Source organism: Dromaius novaehollandiae, chromosome 2, assembly GCF_036370855.1.
Source record: "Dromaius novaehollandiae isolate bDroNov1 chromosome 2, bDroNov1.hap1, whole genome shotgun sequence".
Classification (NCBI taxonomy): Eukaryota; Metazoa; Chordata; class Aves; order Casuariiformes; family Dromaiidae; genus Dromaius; species Dromaius novaehollandiae.
Window position 1 is genome coordinate 36,913,299 of NC_088099.1, and position 13,594 is coordinate 36,926,892.

The 13,594-nt window shown below is 40.2% G+C and overlaps 1 long non-coding RNA gene across 1 annotated transcript in view; it reads left to right on the forward strand.

The window, feature by feature from the left end:
- The window catches only part of LOC112985246 (uncharacterized), a 56,315-nt gene extending 44,122 nt beyond the window's left edge, over positions 1 to 12,193 (forward strand). The window contains exons 4-5 of the long non-coding RNA XR_003259708.2: positions 484 to 615; positions 4,229 to 12,193. This is a non-coding gene — a long non-coding RNA (uncharacterized LOC112985246). The remainder of the gene's footprint in view (positions 1 to 483; positions 616 to 4,228) is intronic.
- Positions 12,194 to 13,594: the final 1,401 nt, after the last annotated feature.

Here is a 13,594-nt window from a genome sequence, read left to right on the forward strand (position 1 = left end):
TCCTCCTCCTGTTCTGTTAGAAAATGATCATGAGAAGTGTTTCGGTTACTTTGTTGTTGTTTTTCCCCCTTCTGACTCAAATATGATGAAACATGTCAAGTGACTTTGAAGTGCTAAAGAGAGGTTTCAAAATCAGGAGATGCTTTTCTCATTTATGTGGTATTTTTCATAATATGTCATTGACTCTCTCTGGTAAATAGGTGCAGACTGTGTTGTTTGGGCTATTTTTTATTTTGTTTACAGCAGCTTTCTCACCAAATTTCCCTTACAAGAGAAGCCTGAAGACTGGAGCTATTTTGTAGACCTTTCATCACTCCCAGAACTGAATAAATTCACCCATGTGGGAAACCACGCCTTCCACAACTGGGCTGTAGTCGCACAGTTTTTAACTGAAGATATGATGAAGACAATAAAGCCTTGTTAACTGCAATAATGAATACAAGGGCTTTTAACCACCCAATCTCTGGTTTTGTTTCTGTGCAGAAATAAGTTTCCCTGCCACTTGTATGCTGCCTATATCTCACCTCCTGGTCATGCAGAAATCATTGATCCAGATATTAGGAAGTGTCTACCAAAGACTGACTGATGTATGAAGAGGAATGGATCAAAGAAAAGGTGCTGATTTTGCTTGATCTGGTAATGTGCTCACTTTGTAATTAGGAAATACAGTAACCTACCTGGGGACTTATTTATCCTTCTGGAAAATTTCTTGAAAGAAATCATAATCCCAAATCAGTAGATGGAAGTTGCAGCCCTGAGGTTTTTGGGTGAAATATCTGGAAAATGAGTTTATAGCTCTTAGCAGGAAAAGGAAGAATGAAAAAAGTTCACCAAACATCTGAACTCTGACCGGACTCAGTTGTAGTCAAGCGACCACTAATGCACCTAAAAATACAGCTGGATTTATAATGCAGCTAGCTGTAGCTCACTGTGTGGGATATGTGAAGGAATGTCCTGTAATAACTGCTGTGATGGGTCCTGGGGCCCACTGTTCTTTTATCAGGGCAGAGGCATTTGTGGATGAACTACATACCTGGTGCTCTTTTATTTGGTACTTGGAATTACATCCGAAAATGCCCACAGCATTCTCTGCCAGAAACACTGTTTGTAGCACCGCTCTAGTTGCTAGCTGTGATGTTTTTCTTTTGACGATCTAATATAAATAGAGTAGCTTTGTTTCTAACTAAAAGCTTAACCTTCCCCCAGGCTGAGCTGGTGTCCTTGGCCTAGTAAAAGAAGAAACGGGGCCAGTTCATCCAGGAGGGCAGAGGGGAAGCAGTGGTGCAGCCTAGGGTGCAAAGTGGGGCTCTGCTGACTTTGGCCCCCTGGACTAGCAGTATCAGTTTGGAGGCTGCTCCGCCAGCCACAGCGGTGCCAGCATCTCTGAGAAGCCACGTGGCATTAGGGCTACATGAACACAAAGCTCGGCCATGTTCTGGGAATGCAGGACCAAACCCACCCCCTCCATTTGTGCCTGTGAGGGGCCTGCTTTAGGAAGCTTCTTATCTATCAATGTAGAGGACCAGACATGCCCAGAAGGTGACTTGGGTCTTGGATGACGCTGTCCCTAACATACACCTCAAAAACAGTCATCTGCACTTATGCATCTGGGACAAGAAAGGTTACTCATCATACTGAAAGGCAGACTGGAGTTGCTAAATGTAATTCCCATTGGCTATTTTTGTTTTTAGAAGTTTCAGAATTTCTATCACATATAAAAACAGTCCTAATTTACTGTATTCAGCAGGCTAAGCACTCACTCAGAAAGACTAAACCAGCTAACCTGGCTTGACTAGAATTTTTGTTTTGCAAAGAGTACTCTTCCACCAGCTGCTCCGGCTGACCATCTTGCTTCAAAGTTATTAGAGTTTGCCATTGGCAGTGTGGGTGCCCTGAAGAGTTTCTGGCTTGCCTTAATTGAACAGAAGAAACTAATTTAAATTTTTAAAAATATAATTAGGTTGACTTTCTCTACTAGGAATCCCGTAATTGATACTATGAATAAATTACGGAATGCAATTGTGAAGGTTCTTAATTACAAAGCTTCTTAGCTGCACAACTTGTGTGCTGATGAGTGATATATTTTTTTGTCCTCTAAAATGGAGCATAATCCTTGTCACAGAAAAACCTGCGCGCTGCAAACTGGCAGTGAGGGACTGAACTGAGTGTACAAATCCTGCCTGAATACTTGCTGAGGCAGGTATTACTCAGCTTATCTGTGCAGAATGCAAATACCAAGTGAAGCAACTGGTTCAGGCTAGTCCAAAAGCCAGAAGGGGTTTTCACTTAGTGATTGCAATTAGCTTAAGCCCTGTGTAATATGCTTTATTTTCCATGTGTCTGAGTTAATTTTCGGCTGTTGCCACACTTTCCAGCTGCTGAGTGCAACTTTCTTTCTCTTATTCACTAAGAAATAATTCAGCCACTTCTGTCCACATTTCTTCATCTAGATCACGACGACTGCATGAAGCACAGTTTGCATTCAAACACTTTGCTAGGCACAAATGAGATAGGATACTTGCTCCAGACTTATACAGAAAACTTTAGAATATGGCTGGATTTAATAGTTACTTGAGGTAAAAATTAAGTAAGACTTCTTTAATGAAATTTAGCTTTACTTGCAAAAGACTTCTTTGATCTGAATAACAATACAGACGTTTAAACTTCTCATTTAGTTAAAAACTCAGTGAAATCTCATGCATTAGCTGCCTCTAGGGAATGTATAATGGTTGTGTTTTCCCATTTTTCACTGAGACAAAGCTTCCCTTTCAAAGACTTCACTTCCCATTACTTCTTAATCCTATGTAAAACTACCTCTTTTTAAAATGATACCTACTTCCTAGACTCAGTAGCTACATGTGCATTATTAAATTAGAGAGGTCAGAAGCTATTCAGTGCCCCTGTGGCAAAGCATCCTAGCTCATCTTGTATCCATGTACCTGAACTCTCTTCCTCCCCACAACTGGGGGGCTGTCCCCAAACTGCCCTCACAAACAGTCCTGAGCATGCATTTCCTCCCCTGGTGGGGCTGGCCGCTGCATGAGGGAGTGCTGCTTAGCACAGGTAAAAATCCTATCAGAGACTGAGCTGTATGGATGAATGCAAGTGCTGGAAATCATGCCATGCCCTTGTTTCATGTCCTGATGTGGACATAGCCAACAATATAAACTTAAAAAAAAAGAAGAAAGAAAAAGAGAAGCTGAGTGAGCATTGGGTAGAAAGAAGGAAAAAAATCCTAAAATAGGAAAAAATAATTTCATTTCTGTTGAGAACAGTAGAAGAGACTGTTCTGAAAGAAGCATTTCCTGGAAGAGTTCCTTTAAGGCATAGGTTGGTTTTTACCCCATAACACAGGAGAAATATTCAGTCTTGAAAAAAAGTGGAAGAAGGGGAGGGAAGAAGGGAGATTCCTGAAAGAAAACTCAACCTGTAGTTTAAGATCAACAAGAAAAGCAGGACTAAGGGGTAGGAGATCGAAGATCAGAGCAATACAGAGATCAGGAGCTGGGATTAATTGGTCAATGCAGCGTTCTCAAACTAAAATGTTATCCACTTATTAGCTGCCTCTAATGCCATGAAACTTCCCAAAGGCTCTGCGTGTTTTGGAAGGTTACGCTGCCCATCTGTCTCTGCCTCCCAGCGCCTGTCTCCTCTCAGTGTACCTTGTGATTAATGTTATTCACTCTTTTGAAAGCCCTGGAATTGGTGCTTTTGGCCCTTACCGCAGAAGTTTTTGTCCCCTACAAATGCCAGCACTTTCCAAATCAGCTGCCTGCCCAAATTCACCACTCAGCCTGCTGCAGTTTCTGAAATTTGTTGCCTTCACCATTTCCAAGGCCTGTGAGTCTCAACGCCGGCCCCTTTCCCCCCTTCCGAGCTGCAAGAAATCACAAAGAATAGCCATAGCGGATGGGTATGTACAGCGTCGGGCTGCTCTAAAGCCCCGGACAGTAACAAGAGTTAAAAAAAAAAACAATCCCACAACTTAGTAGGAACAAATGTTTTAGCATGGTACGTATCTTCAAACAAGTATTGTACCAAAGCATTTTTCTTTGACTGTTTTACTTAGATTATATGTATAAAATTTTTGATGTTGGAATCACAAGGAGGTCCTTTTATAGGAGGTAATACCAGACTGCAGTTAAGATTGTTTATAAATCAGTCATTTAAGAGCAAATATGTTACATTTTTGGTATCATTACCCTAAGAATAAGCATTACGTCCTCAGGAATCCAGAACGAAGATTAAACTTCAAGGAAAATCACACAGATACAGAAGTGCACAGCTGAACAACTTTGCATTGCCTTGGAGCACATAGGTGAAAAATGAATTAAAGGAATATGCCTTCAACATGCTAGGTTGGGATTCCAACTCCATATTGCTCTAATCATAGCAGAGTACTTGTTGCATGGAGGCAAAATCTGGTGGAATTAAAATAAATGCTTGTTCTGGTTAATGGGTACAACCAGCTGTTTTTGAAAATTAGATGCAAGGGGTCTTGAGACTGGAGCATTATCAATATATGTACTCCTCCAGATAAGAATGCAAAGCTAAAGACTCACTAGGGTGGGAAAACCCTTTTTTGGCTATAAATCTTATTTTAGGAGGACTACTGGAATTACTGGGAGAAATTGGAGGGAACAGAAAGAAGGTGATTGTTTCCAAATGGCCACTTAGTCTTCATCATGCAATACTCATGCTGGAACAGGGGATGGATAATTTCCATTGACTTAACTGTTTTGATGAATTACTGTTGCAAGTGAGGGAGCTGCTGCATTAGGAGGATTTTTGCCTGGACAGTCCTGCACAACAGACAACTAAATCAGATTCAGTCCTCAGGAGGGATCAAAAACATCATGGATTCCTCACTGCTTCGTCCTCTCAAATTTGCATTAGATTCCAGCATGTTTAACAAGGGTTCTTAATTAATTCATATTATTTCACTGAAGATAAAGTGTGCAAATCTTATGAAAACATTTTCACTACTTGGAAGCAGGAGATGGATTCTTTCCTGTGCTGTGCTTTGGAAGTTAGGCTGTGATTTTTTCTCCACTACTTGGATATATGATTCTATCAAGCTGCCTTTAAAGTAGAAAATTTGGTACCTTTCCCTCTTGCAGCTGTTTAAGAATTTCATTGCATTGTTTACAGATTTTTATCAAGCTTTTCCAGATGATGTTTTATACTGCCACTTCCAAGGAAATCTTATACCAACGGGTTTAAGCAGTGATTAAAATATGGTATGCAGGCAAATTGGCCATCTTTCAAGGCTATCCTACAACTTCAGCTGTGTTATTCATATTAAAATCAGGAAAAGACTACGGGAACTTATCCGCATACATTTAATCTTCTAGCATTAAATGGTTGGCTGCTGTTATTTTAATTGAAAAATAAGGTAAATGGTACACTGTATTCTTCAAATCCTTGTTACTAGCTGAGAAAGAGGTTTCATAAAACAACATTAGCAGAGCAAACTGTCTTGTTATCCACACACCAGTGATTATGCTATGCCAATGGTATATGAGAATAGTCCAAAATCCAAGTACTATACGGACCAAGCAGTGGTTTTCTGTTTGTGGGCTGCCAGTGTGATTTGTATGACTCTTCTCTTTATTTCCCAAAGTCTTGCGCTACATCACTTTTCACTTTTGTGTTACTTGGCAAGGGATAATTGTGCATGTTGCAGCAGTTATTTGGGAAAGGTTGGATATAATTGTTATTGGCACTTCGTTCTATGGGCTTTGTGTTCCAGATTGAGTTATTCAGTTGGGACATTAGATGACTGTTGAAAGCTTTTGTCATAGCTGGACATTATCCACCAGTCTCTGAAAGCCATTTCACAGTCTGAGAAATGCACAAGAGAGTGGCCTGTAAAGATAAGTGAGGAAATAAAGAAAAGCAAGGCCTATCAGCAGACAGTCCATCAACTCTGATTTTTGTGAAGATGCAGCTTCTGCATGAAGTTGTTTTAGGAGCAGGGAGATAGATATGCCAGGGTCAAAGGTAGCTAGTAACAACCTGACATCCCAGACAGCTCAATGCTTGCTTTTTCTGCTCTTCCCCTCCCTCAGAGCATAATACACAGTACTGCTAGAAACTGGCCTCTTCTTTACCAAGTCTGTCGTTCCTCAAGAAAGAAATGGGTTGGCTTTTTCCAAAGGCAGACAGATCATGGCTCTGCCTTTCCCTCAGCGATGCTGCCTGATCCAGCACACAGTTGTGCAGAGCAGCCACCAAGATTGCAGCAAAATCCATTTCCGTATCCACTCCTGCTATTTGCCCAGTTTTAGACAAGAAACGAAGATAGAGGCTTGTTCCCAAGCATAAGCTTGGTACTATGGAGCTGTGTCCTGGAGCCCTACCTGCTGCCATCCTGCTTCCCATCCCCTTTGGTTAGATAAAGCAGAAGAAAGTTGCTTATATTAGAATTCCACAGCAAAGCGCTTAGGATCTGTAAATGCTAAGATCTGTCTTGCACAATCGCATTCCTCCTTGCCTAATCAATTAAACACTGGAGACCTACCTTGTGGCAGTTCTGAATAGTTGTGGGTGCTGGCAGTACTGCAAATGAAGCGTTGGTAATATTTGTCCGATGCTAGGCCAGCTTTTTATCACAAAATGTATTTGGTAATTAATTCTTAAGGATGTTAATCAAGTTGCAATTCTATTTGACACCTGCTTTCACAGCTAGATAAGACCACAGGTCTTACATGGCCTCATGACACATTACCCTTCGTAGCAAAATCAGGTTAATGCGTTCCTGCTCCCTTGCACATCAGCCATGCCTTCTCGGCTGTGCAAATGTGACTGCTTGTCCACCACACTAGGCACTGGGTCAGGGAACCGTTCCAGCATAAGTGAAAAAGGGCAAGTAAAAAAAAAAGCGTATTTTGCTGTCAGCCCAGGAAAAAAAATTCATCTTCAATGTCAAGCCACTGAGAAATGAAAGAGCAGCAGGCAGCGGGGAGAGAGGCTGAGAGATGTTATAACCTGGTAAAGTTGCTGCAGATTTCCATGTCGTCAAACATTTTATAGCCTCAGAACTTCTAAACTACCTGTCATAGCAAGTATTACCTGTACGATGCTTTTGATAAACATAGAGTTTTATCATATTGCTAGCTTTATACACCCGTTGTAACAGATATATAACAGCGTAGACAACAGACCTGGCATTTGGGTGATGCCTTGTCTGATCTGTTTTTTCCATCACTTCCTCTCTTGTCACCCACTTTTGTAAGTTTTTTTTGTTTTGAAGCCCTAAGCAGTGCCAGCTTTGGCCGGATTCATCTGTGTATAGTTTCAGCAGGTGTGACCACGCAGCTGGGTTTTCTGCTGAATCCCAAGTACTGGATGCATCCATGACTTACGCAGAAATTCTGTACCACTCTAGAGCATCAGCCTCTTTGTGCAATACAGGAATGCAATGTGGGTGTCTAGCAAGGTTTTGGGTGCCACCAAGGATATTTGTTGCAGGAGAACAGGATTTTTATCATTCGCATTGACACAGATACTTAAACTCTGCCAGCATCTCAGTATAGGCAGAATCTAGGCCATTTGGACCTTTCTAAGGACTCTTTAATTACATTATCTCTCAATTTTGTTCACTATAAAGTCTGTTAAAATGGAAGGATAGAATGTAGTTTGTTTAATGCTGGATTTACTCTGAGTTAATTGAAAATAGAATAGGGAATAAAATTCAGGCACTGTTCTACAGAGCGCTTATCTCAATCATAACAAACACATGCTAAGCACTGAAGGAGGCAAACTGTGAGTGAAGGAGAAAAAATTGTAAGTGATCACATAGGTATGGCATGTATTATAATTCATCTATCTAAGAAAGATTAAGATTTGAAAGAAAATATTCCTTTTACTGAGTTTTAAATCATTACCAATAAGTTAGTGTTTGCCATCAGGAATCTGAGGACTTCATCACATTCAAATAATTTTGTTAGCTGTAACATTCCCCATGTTAAGATTGGCAGAGGGAGTTTGGCCTGTCCAAAGTCGTGGATAGTCAGAAGCAATTAATGGTTTCAGATAACCTGATTCTCAGACCCATGCTTTATCTAGTAGAATTTCTCCTTGATGTCTGTGAATGCTACAAATACAGTCTTTCTAATGCTGGGTTTTGCTTTCTTTCTGGGATTGCATTTCTGGTCTTATTTTATGAGGTGTTTTATTATAGGCTTTCTTTGTGCATCCTTTCCATCACCCAAACTGTATTTGATGTGGCTGAGGATATTGGATGCCCGTGATATTCTATCCATCTGTGGCTACTTCAGAGGATCCTCTTGTCATCAGACAAACTCTTCTAGCCACATAAAATAGATTAGAAGGAGCAAGAAAATGTTTAGACTAGCATGGAAAATGATGTTTGTTCTGATCACAGTAAGAAATTGCCCTGAAACTATAGGAATTTCCTGTTGCTAAAATATTGTGTAGGTCCTAAAAACTTTGTAGGCTGTTGTTTCTCCTCTGGGCAGCTAGAAGGGTCAAAGTGCCTTGGGGTAGGACATAGAATTGCAGTATTTAAGAGTTCATCTAGTCAGGAAATTATGGTTGTAAAGTTGCATATCCCTGTCACTTATCATTACACAGCTCATTAAATCTCTGCTAATTGCAGCTTCACCCTGGTATCCAGGTCCTGAAACCCTAAAATCAAAATCATTTTCCTGTTCTAGTCACTTATTGTACAGAAAACAATAGAATTTAAAGGTTAAACTGGTTGTAATAAAGTTAAAATTACACCTTGGTTATTCAGTCCTTTAGCTCAGTTGTTCAAGAGGTGAGTGCTTATTCCCAGAAACAGCTGGAAATGTATTTGAAATTAGATATTTTTTAGTGTAAGATACTCTAGTTTGTGTGTGAAACTTACTTGTTTCTTTCTCATTTACTCTTTGTTGCTTTTCTCTCCCTCTAACTGTCCATTCTCATGAATAACTCCCTGAAGAATTATCTATTACATTTTTGTCATCATATAGTATGCTGTGAAGAGTCACATTATGTGTCTCTTTGACAACCAGAGAAATGTTTCATAAACAAAATTACATGAGAAATTATTTTAATGGTGATTTACTATAAATAGCACATCCCTACACTTCACTGGAACTCTCAAAGTATATTTTTGTTTCCAAAAGGTTCTGTTGCCACTGTCCAGCTTAAAGAGCATGCTGGAATATATCATATCTTCTCCTTGAAATAAAAATAGCATCTAACTCTTGGATGCTTTTAACAACATCAGATATTTTCTATTATCATGAAGTAAAGAAAGAGCATAATTTAGAACTCATCACAATTTCACATGAGTTTACCTCAGGAATCACCCGCAAGTCAAAATTGTGATAGAGTGCCTTTTTTCTCCAGCATGGGCTTTTGAAGATGGAGATGAGCTGCACCAAGCTTAGTTGTGTCTGCATTTGAACTCTTGACTTTTACTTTGCAGTTAAAGAAAGTGATCTCTTTCAGTCATGTATAAATGATAATGAGGCAAATGCCGTTTTTTCTTATTCTCCCCAAACCACCTTTATCTATTGGCAAGTTTCTTTTGTTAAAAAAAGACTCGAAAATAGACGTGTATATTTGTTATGCAAGTTTTCTTAAGAATTTATGTAGCAGCGAGAATCCTTCCACTACAAACTGCATTCATATCACTGAAATAAATTAAAGGTTCTTGCCTTTTTGCATGGAATTTCTGATTTTTCAACATTTTCATCATCGTTATTCTAACTTGATCGGCAAGACTAGAACTGTCTTTTCAAATAAGCATCCTTGGCAAGTAAGTTCAATTTTTAGTTAAACGTCTTGTTTTAGATATACCTTCACTGTGTAATTGTCCATGAGCAGCTGAAATTGTAAGCGTGCTGACACATTAGTCATCACAGCTGTTTTTATTAGGTTTTGCTATACTTGTTAAACTAGTTTGCTTTTAGTAATTATATTGTTCTTTTGTACTGGCTGTCTTTTCAGACATGCTTTCTATTTTTTTAAAGTAATAAAGAACAATCCTGAGGGGGGGGAAACCCATAAAATCAAATTACAAAAAATTAGAATTGTAGTTAATGTAAATATCTACCACGTGTAAGGGGATTGTTCTCTAAGTTGTAATATGGCATAACTTTATTTTTTAAAAAGCCGCACTTTTATTTGTAGAGAATGGCAGTACAGTTTTGCAAGACTGCTCATGAATCTTCTGATCCTAAATAATGATGCCTGGATACTAATCATTACTTGTTCCAAGACGATCTCAGTACAGTTATTCCTATTAAGAAACTCTGGAACCCTTAAACTTTCTTATGAGAGCTGTCACTGTACATTTTCCAAAGCAGAGCAACTTTATAAATACTAACAAATTAGGTCTTGTAGAACTTGAGTGATATATGGAATATCTAAATGGTACAGATGAAAAAACACAGGGATCAGAGAAGTTAACACTGGACTAACTGCACAGAAAAATGTTGAGGAGCTGGCAGTTTTTCCCTGAACTAAAGCTCATGTGGTGACCAAGCAGAGTCATCTCGTGCCACTGTCGGTGACATGCTCTCAGCCTCTGGGGACTCAGAACAAAAGACGGTCTTGTGAAGTTTGATCCCAAATCTCCTGCTTACGGATGTGAACAGTACTTGTGTGACTGCTATTTTTAACCTCTAGTCGCTTACTATTTGAGACACATATATGAAATATTGCTATCTAGCCATCATCAGAACAAATGAGTCTTGTAGGTTACATCTGGAATAAATGAGGCAGTGTTCCAGGCTCTCCGGGAAAGCCTACAAGGGTTTCATTTGGCTGTTGGGCCGATAGCCTTCTTGGAGTCTTTTTCCCTTCCTCTGTTGATTGATGTTGAGGCACTCTACCCCTGCATACTTCTTTCTGCACAGAAATACAAACGTTCAGCCGTGATTTTTCAATTCATCCCAGATTAGTTATTAATTTGCATTAATTTATCAAGTGCTAGAGGCCAAAAGTCTTCTTCCAGACCTATTTTTTCTCTTGTTGACTAGTATGAAGGGGATAGGAGAACAGCTGAATAATATGAGCATGATAGTCTTCATGCAGCCTGTTTTATATACTAAAAAGTGCCCATGCTATTACTCTTTTTGAAGCTGATACTGCTGGAGTCTTGCTGAGACGCCTCTGTTTATTCCTAACATTGCAGCTGTGCACCTGATAGGCATGCGGAGAATTTGAAGGTGCTGGCTCTCCCCTGGATAGATTTGTTTAACTCTTGAGGTCCTGCTAGCCCAGGTGGCAGCCTGGGGGCAATCTGCAATGACTCTGATATTTCAGGCACTGCGCATTGCGTTGGGAAAGCCTCGGCGCGGATGGGAGCAGGGCTGCTCAGCAGGGCAGCAGGGCTCAGAAGGGGCTCTGCAGAGCACGTGCCAGGCTCCCAGTGCTGCGTGTGCCCCTCACAGCCTCCAAAAGTTATAACAGGAATGACAGCTCTGGAACACAATAACATTTCTAACTTAAATGCTATGAGTTTTATTTGGTTATCACTCTCCCCCCAGGCAAGGAAAAATAAGGGGATATGAGATAATCTGGAGTTTCTTCAAAAAGCTCAGACAATAATTGATTTTGAAAGACTGAGAAATATTTAGCTCCCAAGCCAAGTTCAACACCCTCCGCAGTGCTGGAGCATGTGGCTCGGTGAGCTCTGGAGTCCACTCTGACAGAGCAGAGCAATGCCCTCTCCACACCCCCCCAGCACCAGCTGGCGGGGAGGAATCGAGGAAGGCAGGCAAAAATCAGGGATATGAATCCATAAAGAGCTGTTGGGAAAGGCCATGAGGGAGTGCTCCTGGGCTTGTATCATCCAGGAATATTTGTCATAGTTATTTCTGAATGGACTGTAAAATGTTAAAGCTGTTTCACGGTAACCTTGCTCATTAATTCCTGAAAGACAAAATCCATGATGTGCAACAGCCCATGACTGCGCACTTCTTTCTGAACTTGTCACGCTGTTCAGGAACGTTATTGCATTGTCTTTCTCTCACAGGAAAACAATTAGCAGAAGCATCTCTTTTCCTATTTCAGTCAGTCACCGGTGTCTCATTTCAAATTTTGGATCTAATTTTGCATTTACTTTAGCAATTAGGAACACCCTGGTAAAAAGCTGTAGAACTTCACTTTGAAAAGGCCAAAATAAATACAGACATTGTTGTCGGCTTGTGGTTTTGTTTTTGCTTTGGAAGTCTGTGGTCATGCAAGATTCAAAATTAAGTAAATGTATTGATCATTTATTTTCTGCATAAGATCTCTGTCTATAAAAGACTCTAACACTTAAGCCCTTCCTCTTTGAAAGCAGTCAGTCAGTCAAAAGATTTTGAATGGAATGTTTCAAACCTTATGCAGTTTTAGAAAACCCACAAATGTATTTTTTCATCCATGAAAGAAACAGCAGAATTAACAAACCTAGATTCCTATGGTGGTGGTTCCTACAACGCTCTACGGTAATAGCCTCAGCTTCTCTTCCAGTCCATTAAACTACGTCCATGTCTCCTACATCCTCCCACAATACCATGGTTTCTGTCCTCTCTCTCCTAAATGACCCCAGACTATAGCCTTGTTTTCATTAGAGTATTAATTCAGGTTTCTCCCTCCTCTGTTCAGGTTAATATCTCTCAGGTTAATATCTGCTTAATATCTCTGAGACCTCTCTGTATCAGATTTGGTTGAAAATGGCCAGTGGGTTCAAAAGTGATTGGGAGAGATGGATGTCCACCACAGCTGCATAAGCCTCAGATCCTTATGAAGTCAGGCTAAAAAACAGACTGCTGCACTCACCTATGACTTGCGCAAATTGGATATTATTCAGTATTACTTGTCAAACAGAAAAATGACCTATATATCAATGCCTTCCTTGCAATATAAGCAGAAAATCAGCTCCTTTGATTTTACTATTTTTTTCCTGAAAGGAAGGAGAAGAAAATCCTCTGCTCATTTTGCCTCTTCTTATTTTGCTGAGCTTGCTATCTTTGAATGGTTAGATAAGGCACAGCAAGGACCAGTGTCAAGGGCCAAAGTTCAAAAAATCAGAACTTTGGCCTGGTCTTTTCTGCTGACTTACTGTGTGATCTTGAGAGAATCATTCAATTTCTGGGCCTCTGTTTTCCCTTTTTGTTCAGATTGTTGCTTCTTTGTGTCTAGGGCTGTGGCGTGCCTGAGTGGATGCCTGGAGGGGCTGAACCACTGGGGGAGAAGTTGGAGAAGTGGGATGAGGGGGAGGGTGTGAGGAGGGGCAGTAGGGGGGAAGTGTTGCCTTTTGGCAATGGCAAGCCTAGACCAGCTCAACTGCTCATCAAACCGCACTGTGGTGCAGTTTCTAATGGTTGATTTTAACTTTTCAGTAAATGTAGACTCACTCGCAGTCCAGGTAGCATCGAATGAAGGGTATTCTGCATAGATGCTTTTAAAAATTCCCCTTAGGTGGCATGTACAAATACTCAGATACAAAATTTTCTATTGGGAAAATGGGAATTAAGTTTAATTGAGAGAACTCACTTTGCGTTGCCTAAATTACTATGACAGATTTCAGGTTTTCCATGTAAAATGATCTCCTGATCTGTCCCATGAACTTCACCAAGGAGACTTT